The sequence below is a fragment of the Aythya ferina genome (genome assembly GCF_964211825.1).
Source record: "Aythya ferina genome assembly, chromosome: 12".
NCBI lineage: Eukaryota > Metazoa > Chordata > Aves > Anseriformes > Anatidae > Aythya > Aythya ferina.
The window spans coordinates 13,972,169-13,995,493 of NC_140308.1; the positions used below are offsets into that span (position 1 = coordinate 13,972,169).

Genomic DNA, 23,325 nt, shown 5'->3' on the forward strand with positions numbered 1-23,325 from the left:
ATTATAGTAGCTTTTTGTAATAGTAGGATTTGAAAAAAATATATATGTATATATAAACACTAAAAACATTTCCTTGATTTGAAAAAAATCTATGCACAAACTCAGCTCCTGAAATTTCCACGGAACATAAACATTTTGTTTCAGTTTTATTTAGTCTTAGAATCTCAGCCCAGCTTTGACTTTGTAAGAGTAAACTTTGTGAGCAAAGTTTGGAGACTTACCATTAAAAACCCCTGAAACACTTTTATCTTATAAAGCTCCAGCAGTTATATGAATCTCAATTCTCTTCAGGTAACAAATAGTCAGAGAGTACTCCTGATGGCTGCAGAGATGCTTGGATTTATGTGTGGTATAGGACCAAATGATAGTGACACAGGATAAATCGGGAAAAAATATGAGTAAACTAAAAACACAAAACTGCCATGCACGCACTTGGGGCTCTAAAGTATGATTTTGGTTTTGAAAATTTAATCAGTTCAACATTACTGCTAGAAGTATGTATTTCTCGCATTTTAACCTACTTAACCTGTAGATGCTTCTGTGCAGGAATCCAGTAGGCATTGTTCTCCACTAATGATGGTTTCTACGTTATCTATTAGCAACTTAAGCTTTTGAAGTTATAAAAACTATTTCTGTACAGCCTCAAAGACCTAACAGTACATTTTGATGCCAAGGAATTATTTAATATTTTATAAGGAATATAATAAAAATTAAAATAAATAACACCTTTCATATCTTGAATCACTAAAAGCTACAGGGATTCACATGGTATTTTTCAAAGTAATACAGCAGAAGTCTGATGTTCATAGCTCCATTAGAAACATTTATATGCAAAACACTGCTTTTTCCAATCGTGAATTTCTTATGAGATTCATTATTGCCCTACAGTACTTCAGTCTGAAAAGAGACTCTAGGGAGATGACACTTTCCTTGGTTAGCATTGTTGTAGCTGACAGAATGCATAAAAGGCAAACCACTTTTTCCTCTAGCTTTCAAACTGAGCCAATCAAATGCAGAAATTCTCGGCCTCTTCTAATCTCGAATTCTGGATTTTGAATTTTACAGAATAATTGCAGCTTTTGAGCACAGAATCATTTTGTCACACAACCCATTCCACCTTAGGTAAATGCTACTGGTGCTCTAAATACCATTAACAACAACAAAAAACCCCAACCACACTTGTACTTTGCAGTGTAGACACGTCAGCCTAATTAAAAATGATTGCATATTTTTAATGTTAATGCACATTTCATTATGAAGAAATGATCCCTGAAGGCACCTTACTCTTACCTTCCTATCAAAGGATAATTTACAACTAGAAACCTTTTTTCCTTCTCTCTCACCCTCCTCTCCATCAGCTTTTCTTTTCAACAGTTCAATATCATTCTAATCAGGGTTGTACTTTCACATTCACTTAGCAGCGTGTGATTTCCATACTACATACTTAGATGAGCTTATGCTACATGCAAATTATTATTGGTTTTGCCTTGAACCTATTCGTACTTGACAGTCTATAAAAAGTCTACCTACTTTTTTTTTTTTTTTTTTTTTTTTTTTTTTTTTTTTTTAAGTATATTCCCTTTTTACAGTAAAATAACTGGAATACTGATGGGTGAAAAAAGTCCAGATGCAGAAATACTGTTAGGATAATGAGCACAGCTCTCATGCAGATACTTCTTGTGTACTTGAATATGGACAAATATATGCAGAAGACAATATGGAAATGAGATTGACATAGAAACGACTCTAAAATATCATTCATTATTTAAAAGTGAGCTGATACTACAGGCCTCTGCCTCAATGCCTGGACACTGCTTTTAGAAGGGGGCTTATAGAATCTATCGTTTTATTTTTTAGAGAACAGCACAGACTGACTGGAAAGTACATGAAACACGATAATTTTGAACATTATGACAAGCACTGTTTAATTGCTGTAAAAACTTTATAGATATCACAGCAAATGAAAGCTTTAAAAGATGGATTTGAAAGGAAGGAAGATGACTCAAGGGATTTTTAGAGGCAGCTTCTCCTAACCACAAGGGAAAGTGAAACAGAAAAGGCTTGTTAGAAAGCTTGACAAATAAGCAATAAAGACACTTTGCTCATTTATTGTTCAGAATAAAAACTAACACCAAGTGAGGCAATAGATACGTCAGAGCAGACCACAACTAAGCAGCTTGGTTTTGGCAGGAAAGGTTCTGCCACAGCTGTACTTAAAGAGACACGTAGAGAAATCATGCAGGGTGGCTAACTCAATATCCAAGCTAATGACCTTCGTGACAGAGTTCTGCACTGATTTTATCTACACAAAACAGGATTCAGGGTGTGTAGAGGAGGGGATTTCTCTGAGTGACGGAGATTTTAAAGTCTAGGATTTGGAAAGCTTTTGGGGGGTTCTGTTCCTGGTTTTGGCCCAGTTCAGTGTAAGATACCGTGGCAAGATATTAATGGCAACAACGTAGAATTTCCCATAGAATTCAATGCTTAAGATAAAACATCCTGTTTTTCCCCCCTCTATCAAGAGTGGCGCTTCAAGCCACCTCCATCCCTTCTCTTTACCCCCAGGCTCCTCAGGTTTCTGAAAAGCCCCGTGAGTTGATGGGCCACCTAGAAAATAAAGATTTCTAAAGGTCAAGATAAGCAAAGTACTAGAAAGGTACTTCATCATATAGTAGGACAGAAGGAATGAGTTGAACAGGCAGTTTAATCTGGCCCAGGTCTGCAAATAATACAGACACCTGAGCTGGCACCAATTCAAGCTAATGCAGCCATATGGTGCTGCTCAGCTCTGTGTGGACACAGCATGACACCACGCAGCAGTTTCAGTGACACAGCACTGGGGTAAGCTAACAACCGCTGTCTCTCCACAAGCTCTACTACTTCCCAACAGTCTATCACATCCATCACTAGCTCAGCACTTCTGAACTGCAGTCCAATGCTCTATATTATGCACCAGCAGCCAACCACTGTAACTGCAGACATGTTTCCCTTTTCCAGGCCCCTACTGCAAACATTTCTGACATCAGCACTGTCTCCATAGCACCTAGAACACTTAAGGGATTTTTTTTTCCGGTTTTAAAGCAAACCAGAGCAGAAAACTGGACAGATTTAAATGCATCATGACATTTAATAATTTAATAAACTACTCCAAACAGCAAGGAGTAACTATGTGCAAGTCCATTTTTCACATGTTTGCAGAAAGTTTAACTCAGCCAATGTGAACTTGCACAGCCACCAGAAAGGATTGTCTTGCACTTCCTCCTTCATTTCATGCTTTTTCCCTGTATCCCTTGCACTGATACTTGCACCTCAAGCAGCCCTGCACTGGCAACTAAGCCAACGAATCAACCCTCTAAAATCTGTGTAGCAGCACTGATTCACATCATCTTAAAACTGAGTACGATCTGCATCCCCCAAATACTATTTTGTGTCATGGCACATTACTACAGCTGACAACTTTAAAAGGTTTATGTGAGTATTTGAAGATAAACTAGGAAAAAGCACAGAAATGGTATCTAAGATGAGACTGGCTATTACTTGCTATTCTGCAAGTCAACAGTTTTACTATTCGCTTTGCACTGGATCCTTTCCTCTGTCAAAACAACTTACTCAGCATATTTCAAGTTTAATACGCATTGTCTGAAGAGAATGTGCAGTTTCTGCCTCTATTTCTGACATTTTTCTTACATTTCACTATTTACTCTACAAAAAGGGATGCTTCCTTGCTTCTGAGGTTCATTCCATTTCTTGGGCCACCAGTCCACTGTGGGTCTGTTTTTTCCTTCAGATTAGAAATACTTGTACTTTTAAAGCAACTGATTAAAACATTTGATACTACACATGTAATTTATATGGACTCTGCCTCCTGTTAACAGTTATTACCCCCCTGCTTCCTCTAATCCTTTTAGTTTACTGGGGCACATTCAGTAGTCTCACAGTGAAATGATCCTAAAGGAGGCAGGAGCTTCTCTAAAAGTGAAACCTATAGGATCCTGTAACAATCAGTCTCACAAAATTCTACTCATACCAGAGAAAGATATTTTGGAAATGCACAAAGATAGTTTCTAATATCTTACATCACAGAAGACAGTTACATTGATTTTATACTAATGCTAGTAAATATTCGAGATTTCTAGATTACAAATACATGTAAACCATTTAATAAGCAATATTTGATTTTCAAAACTGAAAGCACATCAAACACCAAAGAAGAAAATAAGCTTCCATGGTGAATTTTTGTTAAGTGTAACTTAGACATTATTCTGACAAATGAAATAAACATTGTAATATCAAACTGCTTTACATTACTTCAATACCAATGTTATGTAGTACATCAAACTACACACATTGTACACGTCTGCTTTTGTGACAAGTTCTGGTCTGCAGCCTGGATGAACAGGTGATGGCACAGTATTTCTTGGGAACTTACTACTTCTTATGGACGCTTTCAGAGTAGCCACTTACAAAAGTGGCCTTCCAATATCAGCATCATAAATATATATTTTTGTCATTTTGCCTCATTTAAAATTCTTGTCACACCACGCTGGGCATGTACCCTTCATTACTAGGTCACTTCTTACCTTCATGTCTATAACTGGGGACTAATAATGCCATAATAGGCTCACAATGTCAGTGAGGTGCGAGTTGAATCAGATTCACTGTATTAGCCTCAGCAAATTAAATTTCATTTGCAGAAAGACATTCAAGAGAATTAACTACAGATGTAGAATAAAGCTAAATTATCCCCCCTCCCAAAAGCGTGACAAAGGAAGCTGCATCTCATCAGAAGTACATGAAGAATTCTTTGTCCAAAATGAGGCTTGTGACTGCTGTGAACTTATCTGTGCAAGAGTCTAGAGAGTTTAATTTTGAAGTTCTACATGAAAGAACAGTTTAATGTTCAAGTTCTACGGAGAAAGAAAGGAAGAAAGAAAAATAAAGAAAGAAAAGCATTAGCACTAGCTACATTAAATTGATAATGAAAATTTTAGACTCTGCATTTCACATTGACTCCATGGCACATATTACTTTTGTTTATTAGGATACAACACTAAAATTCCAGAACTTTGTGTCCATGCTAACAATGAACACAAGAATATTCCTCCAAGCCCTATCAAAAGCCGTAAATTGAACTTGTTTGTTCTTGACACTAATTAAACAGGATAACATTGTATCATCTCAGTTAAGAAGTTACAAGTTGAATAGACTATCCATATAAGCAGTCTGGTCCCAAAGCAAAACAGAAGGACCTGCTCCTGGAGCTCAAAGGTGACAGTTTTCATGGACAGTTCTCTTCATGCTAGTTTTCTCAATCTGTACAGCCATCATACTATTCTAATTTACCAAGTTTTATTAAAAGCCTACTATTTGTTCCAGCTAACACGGACAGGATATCCTAGGTTTCTAGTTCAATTTAATGAAAGGTTTGTAAAACAGTTATCTCAACAATTAATTTCTTTACCCTTATCACCCTTTCTTTACCCTTATTACCCTTTATTTGTATGTTTCGGAATCTCTGACAGTTATTGACTAAAGTGTAGCCATTTTTTGTTCATTTTCATGTTTTTCTAAGGATTCTCTAAGCTACTCTATCAGCACAACAACAACATACATGCAGGTATCCCATCCACAAGAATTATGGTATTATAGACTGCTTAATCTAGATTATTTAGAGTCCATTTTTAAACTGTGCAAGCACAGCACAAAACAACTACAATATAGGTGAAAATCCAGTGGAACTTTGATTTGTTTTGTCTTTTATACTACCACACTATAATGAAGGAAAACATCTTAATTCATTGCAAGAAAATTTTTTTGCCTCTCAGAAGTCCACAGAAAAAAAATATTGGTTTGTTTCTACCATTGCAACAAATAATAATTCATTTTCTCAGGGTTTATGCAATCATCAAGTGATAGAGACTGTGTATAAAAAAGCTCTGTCTAAAGGCACATTAAATTATAACTAAAAAGCCGTGCTAAGTTCCTCTGCATTTAAAACACAGAGGATTTACTTTTTCCCTAACAAATTATTTTCTATCAAATAAATTTGATCAGTATTTTTATGCTTCCAAGCAAGCAAGACTAGAAAATATTACAAGAAATTTCACATTACATTCCCACTTGGGAAATAAACACATTGCACACAGCTTCTATTCACTGATTAGGCATTGCAAGGTGCACGGGACTGCAAAGTAAAGAATAAAAATATACCTAAACTTCAAGGAACTATCTTTCTGTGGCTCAAATTGGCACAGAAATTACTTACAAAAAGCTTTGTGAATTCATAATTATCAGTCATGTCATAATATTAAGTAAAATATTAAATCCTTTCATGCAAATCACAATGACTGCAGACACTATTTGTCATAAATACAAACTAACCATCAAACATGTAAAATTGATTTAACTATTCAATATATATATCAGACAGTGATTTTTTAACAGACAAGGCCAAAAAAATGTGTGAATGGACAACTAAATTAGTTATTGAATGAAGGGAATTATTCAAAAGTGGAACTAGAAATCTTCTAAAGTGCTTGAATCTGCAATAAGTCAAATAAGTAGCCATAAAGACCACACAATTCAATATCAAGACCCTGTAGCTGCTCTGCCAGTAAAAATGTTGAACAACTGGAGCAATTTTTTTCCAACACGAAACATCAATTTTACCAGTGATGCAACTATTTTTATACAGGGCTCAATACTGCTAACAGTCTAAACAGTCTAAATCAAAGTCAGAAGAAATTGCACTGTTGATTACAGAGAAAGAGAATCTAAGATAAAATATTTATAAAATATTTTTATAGGCCAGAAGGCAGTACAGCTCTAGAAACAGTAGTGGTATCTCAAAACGCACAATATTAATGCTCACTTAGGTAAATTTTCATTAAAGCATTTCATTCCTGTACTATCCCAATAACATGAGACATTTCACACTCTTATAACCAGCAGCCTTCCTTTCATGATAGCTTATACTTTAGATAAATGCATAGCCAGAGTGGAGGTGGCAAAACAGTAAAGATACATTCAGTGTTACATTTGGTCTCAACACAGAAAATTAATTGCCAGAGAACAAAACCCAAATCCCTGTCCTATTCTGTGAAGGGGAGCAGCGCTGAGCTACTGAAATGGATGGCAGTTGTATTTTTTTTGTCTTTTTTTTTTTTTTTTTTTTTCTGTTTGTTTGTTTACCTGTTATTACTGCCCTCACAGCATTCTAAGAATGTCATGCTTAGATATAGGGTGCAGATTTTCAACAGATCAGCTCAGTTAGGCACAAAATCAAAATGGACAAGTCTTCACTAGAGCTCAGCACAATCAGTGATAGCCTCTTTGGAAAATCTGTCCCCAATTGTAGATGCCAAGTACTCAAAATCCTGTGTGCTTGCTTTTAAAAATCTGATGTCATACACTCAAAAACAACACTGCAGCACTGAAGGTTTTGGGGACTTCTGGAGATGCTGTTTCTACCCGGGATGGAGCTAAGCAAGAGGCAATCTTTAACAGAATAAGCCTACTTTAAATGACAAAGTTCACTACTGCTGTGTTTACTGACACTGTCCGTTGGACAGATTTGGCTTTAGACCGTTTTATTTGCATAATATTGTTTCTGGGCCAGTACTGAGCACCTTTTCCTTTTGCTAGTTCCTCACTGATGTCAGCCTAGCATGTTGCTAGACAGTGAGCTGAACAGTGAGAGAACAGTGAGCTGGCTTGAAAGAAAAATGCAGCATTTCCTCACACCTTTCTCCTTTTGTAATCAAACCAGGTTGAATCAACATAAAGGAGTTGAGCTTACAAGACACTGGCAATAGGTACAACAATACAATACTCATCCAACTGACAATTTATACAATGTCTTGCCAAAGAACACAGCCATTTGCAATTTAAGTGCACTAGGCTGGTATCACTTATCTTTAATGCACACTCCAGGATTCACTTCCTAAAACAAATTGTTATGCAAAATGAGATTGAATTGTACATGTTGAAGCTTTTACACTTTTGAAATTTCACATCAAGTATGGAATACCAAGGCTCAAGTTCTGCCTTCAGCAAAACTCTTGGTCCCAAAGACATCAATAAAAGTTGCTTCATTACTGCAGTTGCCTTCATTGTTTCTTTGTTTCAGACTGAGGATACTTGAACTTATAGTGATGGCTTATAGTTGCATTCAAATGAAAAACTGAAATGACAGTTTTGTCTAATTCATAGTTACTAAACTGGAAAGTTATATTTCCATTAGTTCTCTGAACTACTCTACAGAAAAAGCAGAAACATCAGATGTCTTTGCATAACATTATAAAAAGTCTACAAGCATTGGTTGAAGAAACTCTGGCCTTTAAAAGATGTGTGTGAAAACCACTGTATAGATGTTTGAATTTTTACTGCTACCCCTTGCCCCCCAAATTTAAACATGTTATTTTCTTAAGAAATCCTCTCTTTGCTCCACTTTAAATATAGGCTTTTAAAGAAGAGATGTTAATTCTAGCTTATTTAAACAAAGGTGATCCTTATGAGACAACAAAAACATCAGGGACTTAATGTAAAATCTTTCTAACACCCTAGCGTATAATTAACTTATTCATTAGCAAGTAACTTCAAGTGGGTGTAATTTAACATTTCCTTCCTGCCCCTTGAGCAAACAAAACACAGAATAATTAATCAATTTGATCCCAAGCCCCTAAATTCCACTGTCTGGGCACAATCTCCAACAGAAACTCATATGGGAGAGCTCCACCCCGGCCCTCCCTCAAGAATCAAGGTACTTACTTGACTTACAGGTTGACCACTTACAGGGGAAGGACAGATAAGCTGTGCTTCTTTATTTTTTCAGTGAATTCTGCAGAAAGAAATCACCCTGTAAGACTTACTCATGTTCTGTGAGATAGGCTGTTCATCCAAGAGGCGCACTGCAGGCAGGCACACCTGCCCTGCTTCTAGCCTCAGACCTCCCCTTGCAAGCATAGCAGTAACCGACCTCAGCTTTGTACAGCTAGGTGGGGAGCTGCTCGTGGATAAAAACAAAGCCTTCATGTTTTACAGAACCTCTCACCTGAAACAACACTTAGTTACTTAGTAAAGGAGCAAACATGTTTATATTTTAATTATAGTAATGATAAAGCACCTGCCACTGAAATACCTTTGCTCTATGCTGCCCAGCACAGTTAATTGCACAGATGGCACTGGAGAAAGAGAACCAACATAGCCTTAGGAAGAGAAACCTGCCCCTCTGACAGGCAGGACACCCCATGAACCTCTGGGGTGTGCTGCCTCTCCCTCAGCTGCCACTACTCCCATACTTGTTGAGGCTTTAGTTCTCCCTTCTTTTTTTCCCTCCTTTTACAAGACAAGCTTGAAAAAAAATGGCAGAAACAAGAGAAGACAACTTTGGGTTACTGCCTACGACCTCAAGCCTTCTGATGTACCAACACCCACAGCCCTCACACGAAGCTGTAATGGCAGCTGCCCTCCACCAGGTGAGGCGATGAGGGAGCAGTTTTCCCGCCACCCGCGCGCTGATTGGCTGCTGGGCAGCAGAGGCGCCCGCACGAGGGAAAGGCGCCCACGGCGGCAAGGGCAGCGCTGAAGGGGCTGCGAGGCTGAGGGGAGCACAAAATGGCGGAGGGGCGGCGGGAGGCGGTGTGTGGAGGGTGCCCTGTTCCTGAGGGGCAAGTGAGTTTGTGGCTGCTGGATTTCAGTTTGTATCCCCACGTCTTCTTCTCGGTAAAGTTGCTTTGGCCTAGATGGGTGTTGTAAAGTCAACTGGAGAATTGATGGCTATGTTCTGGTGGTAAAAGTGAGGTGGAGCAGGCCCTGGCCCCTTTCCTCAACAAGAAGGCACGGTTGGGGGTTAGATAAACAGCTGCTGTGCATATACATGCCCCTTGCCTCACTTTAGTGAAGAGTTGTGTATCACCTGTGCTCTTCAGATAAGGTATAAACCACATGTTGCTCTTCACTATGTTATATTTGTTTGCAGGTGTTTAACGTTAGTTTCTGAAGTAAAATATCAGTGCCCTCTGGAGGATTAGTCTTGTTTTACCTTATATATCTTTCCAATGTTATGTAGCAAGCCTGTTAGTATCCTAGTCAGTTTTTAAATCAGGAAAAAAGCATATTAGCCTTGGTGTTTTAACTGATAATGATGATGAGTAAATCTGGCCATCTTTATTGCAGGCCAACTGCTTGCCTGGCATACTAACTGCTACCCTGCTCTTCCTATTTCTCAAAGTTGAAAGTGTCTGAGGTGTGGAGTAAGTGGGTTGAGGGTAAGCCTGGCAGAACTTGACTGCATTAAGTGAGTAATCCTCTCTGGGATACAGAAGCTCATGTTACCTGATTGAACTTCTGGCATTTTTATGTGGAGCCTCCTGGCATTGCTTTGTAACAGAGATGGCTTTCTTACTGCAGATTCATGTTAATGCTTTCCTGAAGAATTGGGGTGCAACAAAAGTGTAGGGAAATTGAACTTAAGATGGGCTGAAGAAGGAAGATTCAACAGAACAGTATTTTAACTTCTGATTTATCACTAAATAGAACCTTTTTTGTTTGTTTGGATGTAGGTATTTTGGGGGGAGGGAGTGTTGTGGTTGACCTCACTGTAGGCCTATTTCCACTCAGTGGAAGAGGCTTCCCTTGAATACTCAAGTGTTCTATTTTTTAAAAAGAACAGTTTCATGTAAGGCTCATACTACCTGCTTCTTTAAAGATTTATGGAGTCATACTGATGATGACTCCAGTACCGCAGTTTTTTTCTCTGAACTGTAAGCATATTAATTAGCTTTATCAGTTGCATTGACTTATTTTTGTCATTCAGATGTTGATTTTTATGCTCATAATTACATTAGCAACTCATTTAAATCTGTTTTATGTACCCAAAAGTCTGGGATGGGTAACTTGATAATTATGTTGGCTTTTTGCATTAACGTGTGATCTATAATGTTTTGGAGCCATCCCATACTGTTATTTAATTAGGTTGCCTGGCCTGTGTATTAAAAATCTTTCTGCATCTTGGAAAGTAATTTAATTTTCTGAATACCAGAAAGATAATCTTATTCTATAATAAATTTGATGGGATTTCTTATACTCTTTGTCCATGCCACAGCCATTCTGCGATCGTAGTTAAAATTTCAGCAAAACTAAGAATTTTGGAAGAGCTGTTTTCAACAGTGGATTTTCTTTAACTGTATGTCTTAAACAGTTGTAATGTTATGCAGTACAAATGCATTTAATGAAAACAGCATTTACTGAAGTGTATATCTCTAGTAACATAATATTAAATCCATAAACACCTTCACAGAAATCAAAAGGAAGATGTAGTTTTTCTTGTCATCAGTGACTGGCAGCTTGTAATGAGTTGGAAAAGTAATTAAAAAGTAAATGGTCTAATCAGTAGAAATGTTTTTATTAGATGCCCATTTGGGATATTATTATACTTCCCATTTTTCTCAGAACTCTTACTTCTGATTAGCAACAAATGTTAATAAATTTGATTGCAATTTTCATGAGACCTCAGGACACCTCCCTTTGTATTGCTAAACTGTAAAATTCTTGAACTTCTTATTCCTGCAGCCCCCACCCCCTATACATCTTAGTTGCTCTATTTCTGAGAATTTGTATGGTCAAATATTCAGAAGTGTTTTTTTCTGGTAAGTATAAAGGAAAGAGAATTGTATTAAGTGTTTGAACGCCTGTGAATAGCTGTGAGAAACTAAAGGTTTGTGGAAATTATTTTCTTCTTAGTAGCCAGGCTCTAAATCTGGTTTCTTTTTCACACTTCTTAGCATCTGACATGGTTATCTCTATTGAATAATGAGCTGTCTTTTTGCAAATTAATTCTAGGTGATAGATTTATCTTTACAGTGTTTATGTTGATAGAGCATTTTCAGTACTTGCTTTTGAAATCGCTTATGCAATATTACTATTTGCAGCTGTTTTTCAAGTACTGCTTGACCTTTTAATCACTGTATTGTCTCTTTGCTTTCTGCATTGATGCTGAACTGCCCAGCTCAGGACCTTGTCTGCTGCCTGCAGTTCAGGGCATCATCCACAGTTCTCCAGAACTGTTGAAATCGCATGATTCCTCTCACCTCAGTTACATGCTTGGCAGCAGTTCATTTATGGGTATAGCTGTTGTTTTTCCTCTCTACTGAATGTTCCAGCTCTTGCAATGTCAGTTCCTTCACCAGCCATCTGTCTTGCTGGCTCAGCTCCCTTTCTCAGGCTAGATTGAAGTCCTACTGAGTACAGCATCAGCTGTTAATTCTTTATTCAGAAGGTTTCAGAACTGCTGCTGCACACACACATCCTATATTTCAATCTTCTATTTCATGTGTATCATTTACGGTTGCTTTCTTCAGCCTCCAGCCTTCGTCCCGGTTCTTTTGCTTGTTGTCTACCACTTCATTTATTTTCCTGAAATTCTTATGTTAATTCTCTTCACCTTGACAGCCTAGCTTGTCTCTGAATTCAGTCTGGAAAGTGCATGTCAGAATGCAAGGACAGTCTAGTCTGCTTTTTGTTCGTTGTCTTCCAGCAACTGCATTCTTTAAAAACCCGGAAAGAAGCATCTAAATACTTTCAGATATTATACAAGTCAAGTTATAGCTCCAGAAAACTTAAGATTGATGATGCCTTTATTGTCAAGAACTTAGAGAACAATTTCTCTGTAGTAGTATCTGTGTTAAAGGTAGGATAGATTGTATTGTAGCTCGGGGACTGGCATATTGCTAAACAATCTAGCAGTCTTTTTTGTAATTTTTATTTGCTTGTAAGCCAGTCAAGCCTGGATACAAAATTGCTTTATGAAGCCCCAAGTGCATAGTACCCTCACTTATTATAGTAGCAGATCCTCTTTTTGTACACTACACTTGTTTCATAATCTGTCAATAGCTAAGGTTCATCTAGATTGTGTCTAGAGCATTATAAACCACTACTTGGTATCAATGCAATTTTCATAGGTAAAATGAACTGCACGGTAATTTCAATAAAGATGGAGGCTTATCAGATTCTTTAATGTATGTTAAGCCTTTCACGGATTTTCTGATATTTTCCTGGACAAATACAAATATTGTTTATTGCTAATGCCAATTAGTCCGCCAAGCATCCGTAGCTGGCAGCTATCCTCATGAAGAAGGCCCCAGAAGAGTAAAACTCCTGGGACGCTGACTTGTATATTAGATGTTAGTTTGTCATCTTCTAAGGATCTTTCATACATGTTGTTTCTCTAATGGTAAGGAAAACCCAGTGTGCTTGCAAGACTAATAATTAGTAAGCTTGGGTTTTATATCTCCCCTGTACCTGTGATCCCCAGGATAAACATAGGTCTGTCATGTACTACTTCTGCTGAGGGACAGGTTATACTAGGAGGACTCGCTTCCAAACTAAACCATTGAAGCTACAACAGTGTTACTTCTACCTGTATGACAACATGCAGGATATGTTTAATAGATTAGTCTTTTCTGGGCTGGGAAGCTGAAGCTGTAGCACTATATTGGTAATGGAACTCAGTTTAATTCCGGTGGTATAGAAAAGCTCTTAGGCTATGTAAAAGATGCATAGTATTGTATTTCTGGCACTGACTGGGTCTTTCTTGTACAGTATTATAGAAAGTAAAAAATAACTAAGTAAGACAGCAGCATGGCAGATAGTAAGGGTATATAATTAATTTCTTGTATGTCTTTCTGTCAGGCAACTTCCTGCCCCAGGGTCTGACTTTCAAATTGGAGGTGGCATTTGAGGCATAAAAGCTCTCTCCAGAACACCATTAAATGAGTTTCTCAAGACAAGCCTTACGTTTAAGTATGACCATGAGAGGCAGAGGAAAATTGAAGATGCCCAGTGGTCTGCACCTGTGAGTTGGTAACTAATAAACTTTTCCTCTCATTTAGTGAAGGTGCAGATATCTAATTCTAAAAAGAACGAGCAGTCAAACTAAAGAAAGCTGTAGGCAGAAGCTAGTGAACTGTGGTTCATCTTCCCTCCTTCTTAATGGGCAGGCTGTGTTCTGTAGCCTGGGTTCAAACTGAACATAGTCTGATTGATATTAAGAAACACTGTTAGGTAAACATCATGTCTGTATTTACTTATTGAACTGAAAATAACCAGTAAACTTACTACACAGAAATAAAACTATTCAGTAGAGTGTGGTTTTGAAGGGTATTTTAAGAGCAGACAAAATCCACTTACATGCTAGGCTATAAAGTGTTAGCTGTTACTTAGCACCCAATAAACTCAAACGAATCTCTCCATACCCACTGGAAAAAAAAAAAAAAAGTTAGACCTCAGAAGACTTACAAGTTTAGGGCTTTAACCTCGGTTACCAAAGAAAATTCCTGTCAACAAACCAGTCAAAACTTGAATAATATAGTTAAATAAATTTGATAAAATGAAAGAAGTATAAACTAAACTTTTGCATTTGGTTGACAAAATCTTTCCATTGTGAAAGGTATAGAAGCTTTTGGTTCAGTTTTTAACCTAAATGTATTAGAATACAATGTTAAAATCATCCGAATAAGTAATATTTCTATTTGCAAAAACATAAAGTACTCCTTTGCAACATCCTAAGGTAATAGAAAAATCACTGCATAGAGCCTATTAATCTTTTTCACACTTACTAAAACGAGGCTGTTCTATTTAATTATAATGGGTTCAGTAAGAAGTTAGGTCAAGTAACTTTTCATATTCTGTTGAAATGAATTATATGATGGAAATTCTGTTGTGGCACAGGTGCAGAGACTGTATCGGTAAGGTCTGAATGGAGACACATGGAGCTGGGCCCTATAGCATTGCCAGAAGTAGCTATTCAGAAGCAGATTATGGAATCTGAAATATAATCTCTGCTTGACAGAGTTAATGTGTAGCCTTTCCAGGGATGAAGCTGTCTACTGGTTCTTCCATCTGTCAGGATTTTCTGGGCTTTGGGAAAGCCATGCATATGTTTGAAAACCTGACTGCACAGAGGAAACCTTTCTTTGTGGCTACATAATAGATCCCTTTTAGGAGTTGTAGGTACTCAGGAGCTGCTAGCAGACCACCAAATGAAGGAGTAAATAGATGTAATGGAAAGTTATTTACAGAAATTAAAAACTCCATTTTGTTGTGATGCTTGAAACTTGCTTGCATGAGGGAAAATAATAGTGGAAAGCATTAAGACTTGAGGGAGGTAGTAGGGCTGAATGGAAGCCTAGATTTTTGTTGCTGTTTTCCTTTAGGACTGTTTTTTGCTTTTTCTTTGAGGGTGTTATTTGGTATGTAAATTCTGCATGGTCAATGTATAAACTAAACTTGAAGGACCACTGTGAAGTAATGAAATTGTGCATCATTACTGTGGGGGTGGTGACAAAAACAAGTAGGTGGTATGTGTTGAAGCGATGGAGCACAGCTGGAAGATTGCTTCCCAGCACTCCTCAGTGCGGGCTTGCTCTACAGAAAGCACAGGATTTTGGGGACTTGTTGCCTTTAGCTGTTGGAGGAGGCAATAACATGGAATGCTGCCCTCAAGCTTTCGTTGAGAACGTACTTTCTACTGCAAGGAAGTAAAAAGTTAGGTGTAGGGACTGAAGCATATGAAGGGTTAACCGTGGGACAAAAGCCATGGGAAGTGTAAAGAGAAGTTATGTATGAGATAAGAAGGAGAAGGAGGAGTACTGGGAAACCTGCTGCAAGGACAAGCAGAAAATTACCGGCCTCCGTGCCTAGTGTACATAAGCAGCATACTTGCCTAATAAATTTGGATTTTGGTCCTGCACATCAGAGTCCGTGCCTCTCAATCTGCCACAAGTACAGCTGCCAGAAGAACTCTTAATAACTGTAACACACTACTTTTAGAGACTATGGGAAAGCTGGTAAGTATAAGTATAGGTTAATGTGGAGGAATATGTCATGCTGCCTTAGTGATTTGGCAAGGAAGCGTTCTGTACCTATAGGACACATGATTGAAGGAGCAAAATGCAGAGTAATGTATTAGGTGCTATATTTGTGTGCATTATCAGCTTGTGTGCTGTTGGAGGAACTTTCAGTAACAGTTTCAATGTACTTCTGTTCAGTAAAGACTTAGCTATGCCTGTACCTTTTCACCTTATCTTGATTATGTTTCTGTTTTGTGGTGAACAGCTATAATAGGGCAGTAAAAGGCTGGAGGTTCTGAGGAGTGATGAGAAGACAGGCTTTTAAAAAGTTCCAATTATTTCTGTTACTTGCGTTATCTGAAGATTGACAAGAACCTGAAATGACTAATTCAGTGCCCTTGTGGTGAATAAAAATCATTTCATACCTAAGATATGCCTGTCCATTTGCAGCAGTCTGGATTTGGAATTGTCTGCCAGTCTGTGGTAGCCAACTTCTCATGCTTCACTTCTATTGTACATCGTTCTTGCAAAGGAATGCTTATCACATAGCTGATACCCTGGTACCCTGGCAGCAACTGAAGTAATCTGCATAATTGCACCTTATCAGGACAGGCCTCTTTTCAGTAATTTTTCCACCTTTGGTGTGGGCATAAGAAAAGTTTCCCCAGATTTAGAAACAATGGAGTGCTATTTTTGGATTATATTGTCATCTTTAACTTCTGTGTTAAAAGATGAAACAAAGCTCTGAGCTTTACCTGTTATTACAAAAAAGTGATGGGTGTGTGCATCCTTTGGCCAGTGAGAATTTTCATCTCTGGTGTGTATACAGCAAACATTTGTCTTTATGCTCAGGATTGAATTACAGGTGCTAGTTGTCAGGGTTTCTTTTCTGTCTCAGGCCCTAAGGAAGGCACAGCATGACCTGTGTGCTTCGTTCCTCTCACTCTCAGTGATAAGAGGACATAATACTTAACTATGTTGCTCCCATTAAATTTGTCTTTAACCTTAGACTAGGTTTGCTGGCATATCCCAGCCCGCAGAGAAATGTTAAATGATCAAGATTCTTATCTTTCTTCACTGGTCTCTGCCAGTTTCTTAGCTTGCATAAGAGCATCCTATCTGTTGTCTAGAGTCTCCCTGTCTTGCCCTGCTGCTGGTACAGTCATCTGTGGTAGCATTCAGCTTTGTGTTGGATTAGACACTCCTGTAGAAGTTGTTCTGAAACTGTTCTCTCATCTGTGTGGCAAAGCAGTATGGATTTCACGTAACTGTGCAGAGGGGCCAGGAACTAAGTTGTTTTTCCTCCAGCCTCTGAAATTTTGAAATGTTTTAAGGTGCACTCATATTTTAATGTATCTTCTCTTCACTTATTTTTCATTAAGATTTTATTACCACTTCCAATAGCAACAACAAACGGTTTTGCTTAGCAATATGTGAATGGTGGAGTAGTCTATAAGGAAAACTACAACCACTCAACTGCTAGCTGCTAATTCTTTTGAACTCGTAGATCTCTTCCCTGGTAGGGTTATACTGTCTTTTCCATCTCGAAAAGTAAAGAAAAGACAAAGTTGTACTATTTGCTGAGGAGTGGGATCAGGCATCTTTCTATTAGCTGCTTTTTGGTGACATTAAAGGATTTTATGTGTTGTTGTTTTTTTTGTTAGCCCTCTTTCCACCACACCTTTCTGAATATTGGAATGGGTAATTGGAGTAAAGTGACTATTTTTGACAAAGATTAAAGCAAGTTATTCTGTTTAAAAGTGAATTCCTTTCACTGTACTGGAAGTGTAGTGTAAGTGGTAAAGAACAAAGTAACAGTTTTATTTCAGCACAAGTTTTGGTTGTTTTACTACTTTGTTCTTTAATGAAAGAGGAATTGGTTTTCTAGGCTAACTCACTGAGCCGAGTTGGCTACAGTGTTTGGAAGCAGACCTGTGACTGAAACTATTGCAAAGCTGTGGTCCATGTTTCCTTCAAAAGCATAAAGTAATTCAATAAAAGACTGGTTCAGATATGGATTTCTTGAATAGTTCTATAACAGTTTTATGTGACTTACTCTAATTCTGTAGATCTGGAAAAAATGCTCTCAATTTAGGTGAACTTAATGCATGACCAAAACAAATCTTAACATCTTCATGTATACAAGCTCTCGAAATTCAGACCTGAGTGTTTATAAACTGTGGCTTATTTTGATGTTAACCGCAATTTCTTTAGTTAATAGTAGTAATTAGTACATAACAACTAGAAAACTTTCATGTTGATTGGATAGTGATGATAAATGTGAACTAAATGCAGGCTTACTATCACGCAGTTTTCTTGGAAAAGTCAAGAAAATGTTATCTGTAGAAACAATCAAAAATCTTACCCTCATAAATAATTGGAATTCTTGCTGATGTTGTGGGGAGGGAGGAAGAACTCTGTCAGCTTATCTTCAGCTTCGGTTTGCATGTAGATATGGAAAGGTACACATTGGGTTATTCAGATACATGATGTGATAGGAAGTTCTTCAAAATTTGTGATAAAGGACAACTAAGGTATGGAAGATGTGTAGATATAAACAGTTATAGCAAGATTGGTCTAGACACTGCAAATGTTCATGTCATCTCAATTTTTTGCTATTTCATAAGGTGACTTTGTATGTGTAAAAAATCTTCCGACTTTGGACATGGATGCAGTGCTCAGAGGTACATAAGACAGTAACTTGTGTAATAACAAAGTCTCCTACATTATATTGCAGCATGTTATAAGTATCCTAAGGATATGTAATACTGCATAAATGTGGGGAAAATGCAAATTGTAAAAGACAAGCAGTTAAAATTTGAAGGATAACTTTTTGAGGGCAGTGTTCTCAAGTGCAAGAAACTGGAATCAGACTTCTGACTTTGGGTAGGGTACTCAACAAAAAGAAGCATGCAGATTCACTGTTTGCATATAGGCTGTACTAGTTAATTTAGGCACACTTGAAGCATACAGAAGTTTGGTTCATAGTGACACTGAATCTTATTCTCTGCTTAATACTTAGCAACTACTCAATGAAGGTGAACGGTAGTGTCAAAAGCCATGATTCAGATATATATTGAGTCCTTGCATTTGCTCCCTTCTGTCATTGAAACTTCATTAATTTCTAGCCAGGTGAAAGGCTGACTCTTACCAGCCTTTAGGGAAGAAAAGCAGAATAAGGGGAAGAAAATGGCTTCCTATGGTGAAACAGTATACTCCTTTCAAGAGGCATTTCAAAGAGGTAGAAGATCAGCAGGCACTAGTGATCATGCTGTTCAGACATCTTTCTGTTTTAGGAACAAGTGTTACAAGCTACCAGTACTTTTTCAGAAGGTGTATTCTAAAGATCAAATACTGAACACTCCATTAGTTTTTTTGTTTTAGTCTATAGAAATGGCTGAAGTGAAGTTCAGACAATGAACAAAATGTAGATCCCAAACCCAGAGCAGGTGTGTCAATTAACTTAAGAACTTAGTATTGACTTGACTTCTGATGTACTGTGTCAAAGATTTACCCTGCATTGGTGTAAACATGAAACTACATTGATACAACTGATGGCTAGCTGTTCTCTAGTATTAGGCTACACTATGAATTTACAGTGACTTTAAAATGTGCATGTTGTGGTACTCTGGTAGTTGCATCTTGATAAGAAGTCTCTTCTACTCTCATCTCTGGGTTTCTGGCTCTGTGTGAAATTAGCTTCAAAGGAATAAGGAAACTTCTTTGTGAAATATAAGGTAATAGCAATAAAACTCTTAACCACTCTTGCTGGGAAGTTTCCTCAACAGATAAGTTCAATGAATCATACTTTGTCTTATTAGATAAGCTACTGAAGTCTAACCTAAAAACCTATATTAAAAGAAGTTTTAAATGTTGTAAAAGGTCACTTGATTAATGATCATCTGGGGTCAAAAAGTAGACAAAATATTGACCTAGTTAAAGCTGATGAAAGGAATTAATATCATTAGTCTTGACAGTTTAATAAATAATGTACATTCCCTATAAAGGAGGTAACAGCAGGGAGGAAATGGAGCAAGGGTCCAGCAATGCAGTGGGATTCATGACCCTTTCTTTGCCATTTATTTATTTGATGATACAACATAAGGCTCTGTGGGGCTTAACTCGGCCAGCTGGGGACTTGTGCTGTTGACTGGAGTAGAAGTTACTTTGGTAATAGTGAGTAGCTAGAGCTTGAAGTGTCTTTCCAGAGGTGCACAGCAAGTTAGAAAATGTACTGGGGATGTTGAGTTGGGTGCCCGCTCAGTGAACCACATTGTCTCTGGAACAACTGCATTGGCCATTCTTACTTGTGATCAGATGGACAATTGAAGAGATAAGGAAGGCTAGGGTCACTCATGGATTCAACTGTTATGTGAAAGTCTGATTTGAAAGGCTGGGGGTTAACCGTAATACTATTGTAACATGGTAATGGTGACTTAAAATATTAGGAGGAAAAATGATTAGGTTTTTCTTAGTTATCCAAGTTATTTTGATGCAGGGTCAGTACCTTTCTGATGACAACTTTTGCACCTTCCTATGGTACAGTGCAAAGTAAGGCACATGAGAGTAGTGGAGTTCAAACCAGTCTCCTGAGTTAAATATACTTTTTGCCTAATTAAATGCTGCTATGCTCCAGCTGAATAGTCTTTCACTTTTGGCCTGGGGTATAATGTGCTATGATGCTTCAATGGGGAAAGATTTCACATTCCTCCACAGGTATGTGCATGTGTTGGAGTTTAGCAATAGGGGGTCAGACGTGGTCTTTGTACAGCGAGGATCATCTTGATTATGGGCCACGCAGGATCTTTAGTCCTTGCAAACTTAACTCCCTATTTACCCTCTGTTCTGTCTTGATTTGTCTCATTTAGAGTCCTGCGTTCCCATTTGTCCTGTATTTTCTCCTTTATTTTGCTCTTAATTTCTAAGCTTCCCAGGCACCAAGCAGCTTTCCCCTTCATTCTTATGTAGACTTCATTTGTTGTTCTCCTCTACCACTGGATTTTACCACCTGCTCCACAACGCTTCCTTTTCTCTCAAGAAGCATTAAAGTGGGCCCTTTTCCCACTGACAGCTTAAAAACCAAAGAGACAAGTAAGACTTGGTTCTGAAACGTGATTTTTGGAAGCAAACTTCATCTTAAGGAATAGAAGGAACTGTACATTTCTAATATTAGCAGCAAACTGTTCCTTTGTCAGCGTGTAGAAGGGGGAATCAAATGTTAACCTGTTTAGAAATAGTCAAGGGACAGATGGAATCCTGTGATGCTATCTCTTCACCCTGAGTCAAGTTTTAAATATATTAAAAGCTTGTATACTTTCAAGTGGCAGATATGGCTTGTCACTTTTGAGGTTATTTTTGCTATTGTTAATACCAAAATAGATCGTGCTTGAGTTACAGTAGTTGACAGAAGTCAAGTACTACAGAGAAAATAGTTGTCTTGTACTTGTCTTGCATTTATTATTTCAGATGTAAGGAGCTGTGTATGTTGCATCACTTCATAGTTCAAACAGTAATAGAATACTGTTCAAGTTGATGTCCTTTAGTAACAAAGGATTTTGGAGTAGAGGGGAAGTGGTGTCACTGTATGGTAATCACCTGCTAAACCGTTTCCTAAGTGTATTTTTTCAAGACAATGCCTAGCTACCCAAAGCAATGCTTAGGATGTGCTCTGTGAAGCTTGTGCTGAACTTGTTTGTAGTACTTCTTGTGGTATATTTCCTATGAGACAGTGATACAAGTCTAAGCCTTGATGTTCTTCATATTTAAGTCAGAATCTCCTGGCTTATGTTGTCCAACTGCAGCCTGTTCTCTGGCAATGTATCACTGGATTACATATGCTTTTAATTATTTGAAGTATATGCATTTTGGATGACCTCAAAACTGTATAGTCTTACAAGACAAGTCTTGTTCTATGGTAGAGCTCTTTCATAGGTCAAAGTGCAAGGTAACATAGAAGTTGTGATGGTAGGGCACTTCTCAGTTTCCCCACATTTTAAGAATGCCAGATAAATGTTTGCCTGCTCTGTATTTGAGGTGCTGTAAATGAATGCACTTCCAAAGCAAAAATAACAAAAAATGTCAACTGAGTTGCTGTCTACCTGCAAATCTACGCAAGAATAGTCCCTGTATACAGGCAAAAAAATAAGCAGACAGGCTGAGGTTAAACTTCCAAGGGGTGGAAGATTAATGGATGGATCTTCTGGTTGTAATATGAGAGAGATCTTGGGTCCAAATCTGTAGAGGACTGTGTAACTATTTCAAACTGAAGCTAATGAGAACTACAACTGTTTCAAAAGCTTTAAAGATTTCAGTCCTGTATGTTTCATTGGGGTGCTTAAGATGGCTGTATTTGCAAACTTTGTCAAGTTGTATTGTTTAAGGAAAACTGGGGGGGAGAGGGGCAAATTTGCTTGAGTAGCAGGAGTTTAAAACAAAATTCTAACTCTTTGATATCAGTATCAGACAAGTCTCAAAATGAAATGGCTTATTCTGTCATCCTTTGGGTTTCTATTTCATGCAGTTCTTATGAACTGATGCTCGTCCAAGCACATCTATGCTAGCTGTAGAATAGCAGGTGAATGGAGAGCATAAACTATGAAGTGCCATTTAACCTGAAGCTCAGTAGGCCAGCAGCCAGAGGGAATAATCGTACAGACAGGAGCAGCAGGCATGCTGCCCAGGCATCCATTCCCAGCGAGGAGATAGGGCTCAGTTCACACACGAGTGCTTCCTTTGAGTTCTTCAAATATACTTGCTAAACCTCAGACTTGTAGCACAAGAATTAAGACCGAGAAATTTCTCAGTCTCCTTCATCTTCACTGAGATTCTCTGTAATCATGAAGCTATCTCTTCCTGCTTAAAGTGACCAGCAAACATCCTCTTATTAAGGTATGGCAGCATTCTGCCTGCTGCTGTGGTGACCATGACAGGATGGCCATCAAAGGGCAGCACTGTCATGACTAAGTCAGGAATTGCTGAAGTCTGGTGACTTGGATAAATACAACTGTAACATGCAGGGCTTGTCCTCTAACCCAGCTTTGTTTCCTTACTCCCACCCCAAGTACTAGAAAAAAAGTTCAGTAGAACTTAGTGAGTACAACATTTTCTTCTTGACTGCAATTCAGCGTGGATACTTGTCTGCAAGCTAATGCTCAAACTTTTTGTGTAATTCAAAATAAAATGGAAATGAGTATTCCCGTGCAAAATCTTGCCAGCATTATGTAGTCACCTTGGACTGTTCCTCTGCACAGTGTCACAGTTCAACTGTAGTCTGTTTTCACAGGTTTTTTTACAGTGACTTTGAACTGCAGTACATAAAAGTACATGATTATAGCAGTCATGCTTGGAGAGCAGATGTAATTTTCTTTACTGTTGAGTGTTGTGGAAAATTTACTACAAATATTTAGAATCCACAGGTAAGTCTTCAAGTTAGGAGCTATACCTTCAAAAATTACTGAGACCATTACTTGCTATTTGA

At 37.9% G+C, this 23,325-nt stretch overlaps 1 protein-coding gene and 1 long non-coding RNA gene across 9 annotated transcripts in view; one reads left to right on the forward strand and one right to left on the reverse strand.

The window, feature by feature from the left end:
• The window catches only part of SMPD3 (sphingomyelin phosphodiesterase 3), a 121,271-nt gene that overhangs the window by 94,998 nt on the left and 2,948 nt on the right, over positions 1-23,325 (reverse strand). Inside the window, exons 1-2 of one of the 6 annotated variants that reach the window (XM_084533579.1) lie at positions 9,407-9,480; positions 8,770-8,839 (exon numbers count right to left, since the gene is read on the reverse strand). The exons of 1 other annotated variant lie outside the window; for it this stretch is intronic. The gene's annotated coding sequence lies outside the window, so the exon portion shown is untranslated. Of the gene's footprint in view, positions 1-8,769; positions 8,840-8,870; positions 9,078-9,299; positions 9,319-9,406; positions 9,481-23,325 lie in introns of those variants that run through there. 4 more of the 6 variants (XM_084533580.1, XM_084533581.1, XM_084533583.1 and 1 more) reach the window with 4 other exon arrangements.
• The window catches only part of LOC311443437, a 139,722-nt gene continuing 125,777 nt past the window's right edge, over positions 9,381-23,325 (forward strand). Inside the window, exon 1 of one of the 3 annotated variants that reach the window (XR_014697270.1) lies at positions 9,381-9,476. This is a non-coding gene — a long non-coding RNA (uncharacterized lncRNA). Of the gene's footprint in view, positions 9,477-9,551; positions 9,724-23,325 lie in introns of those variants that run through there. The other 2 variants (XR_014697271.1, XR_014697272.1) reach the window with 2 other exon arrangements.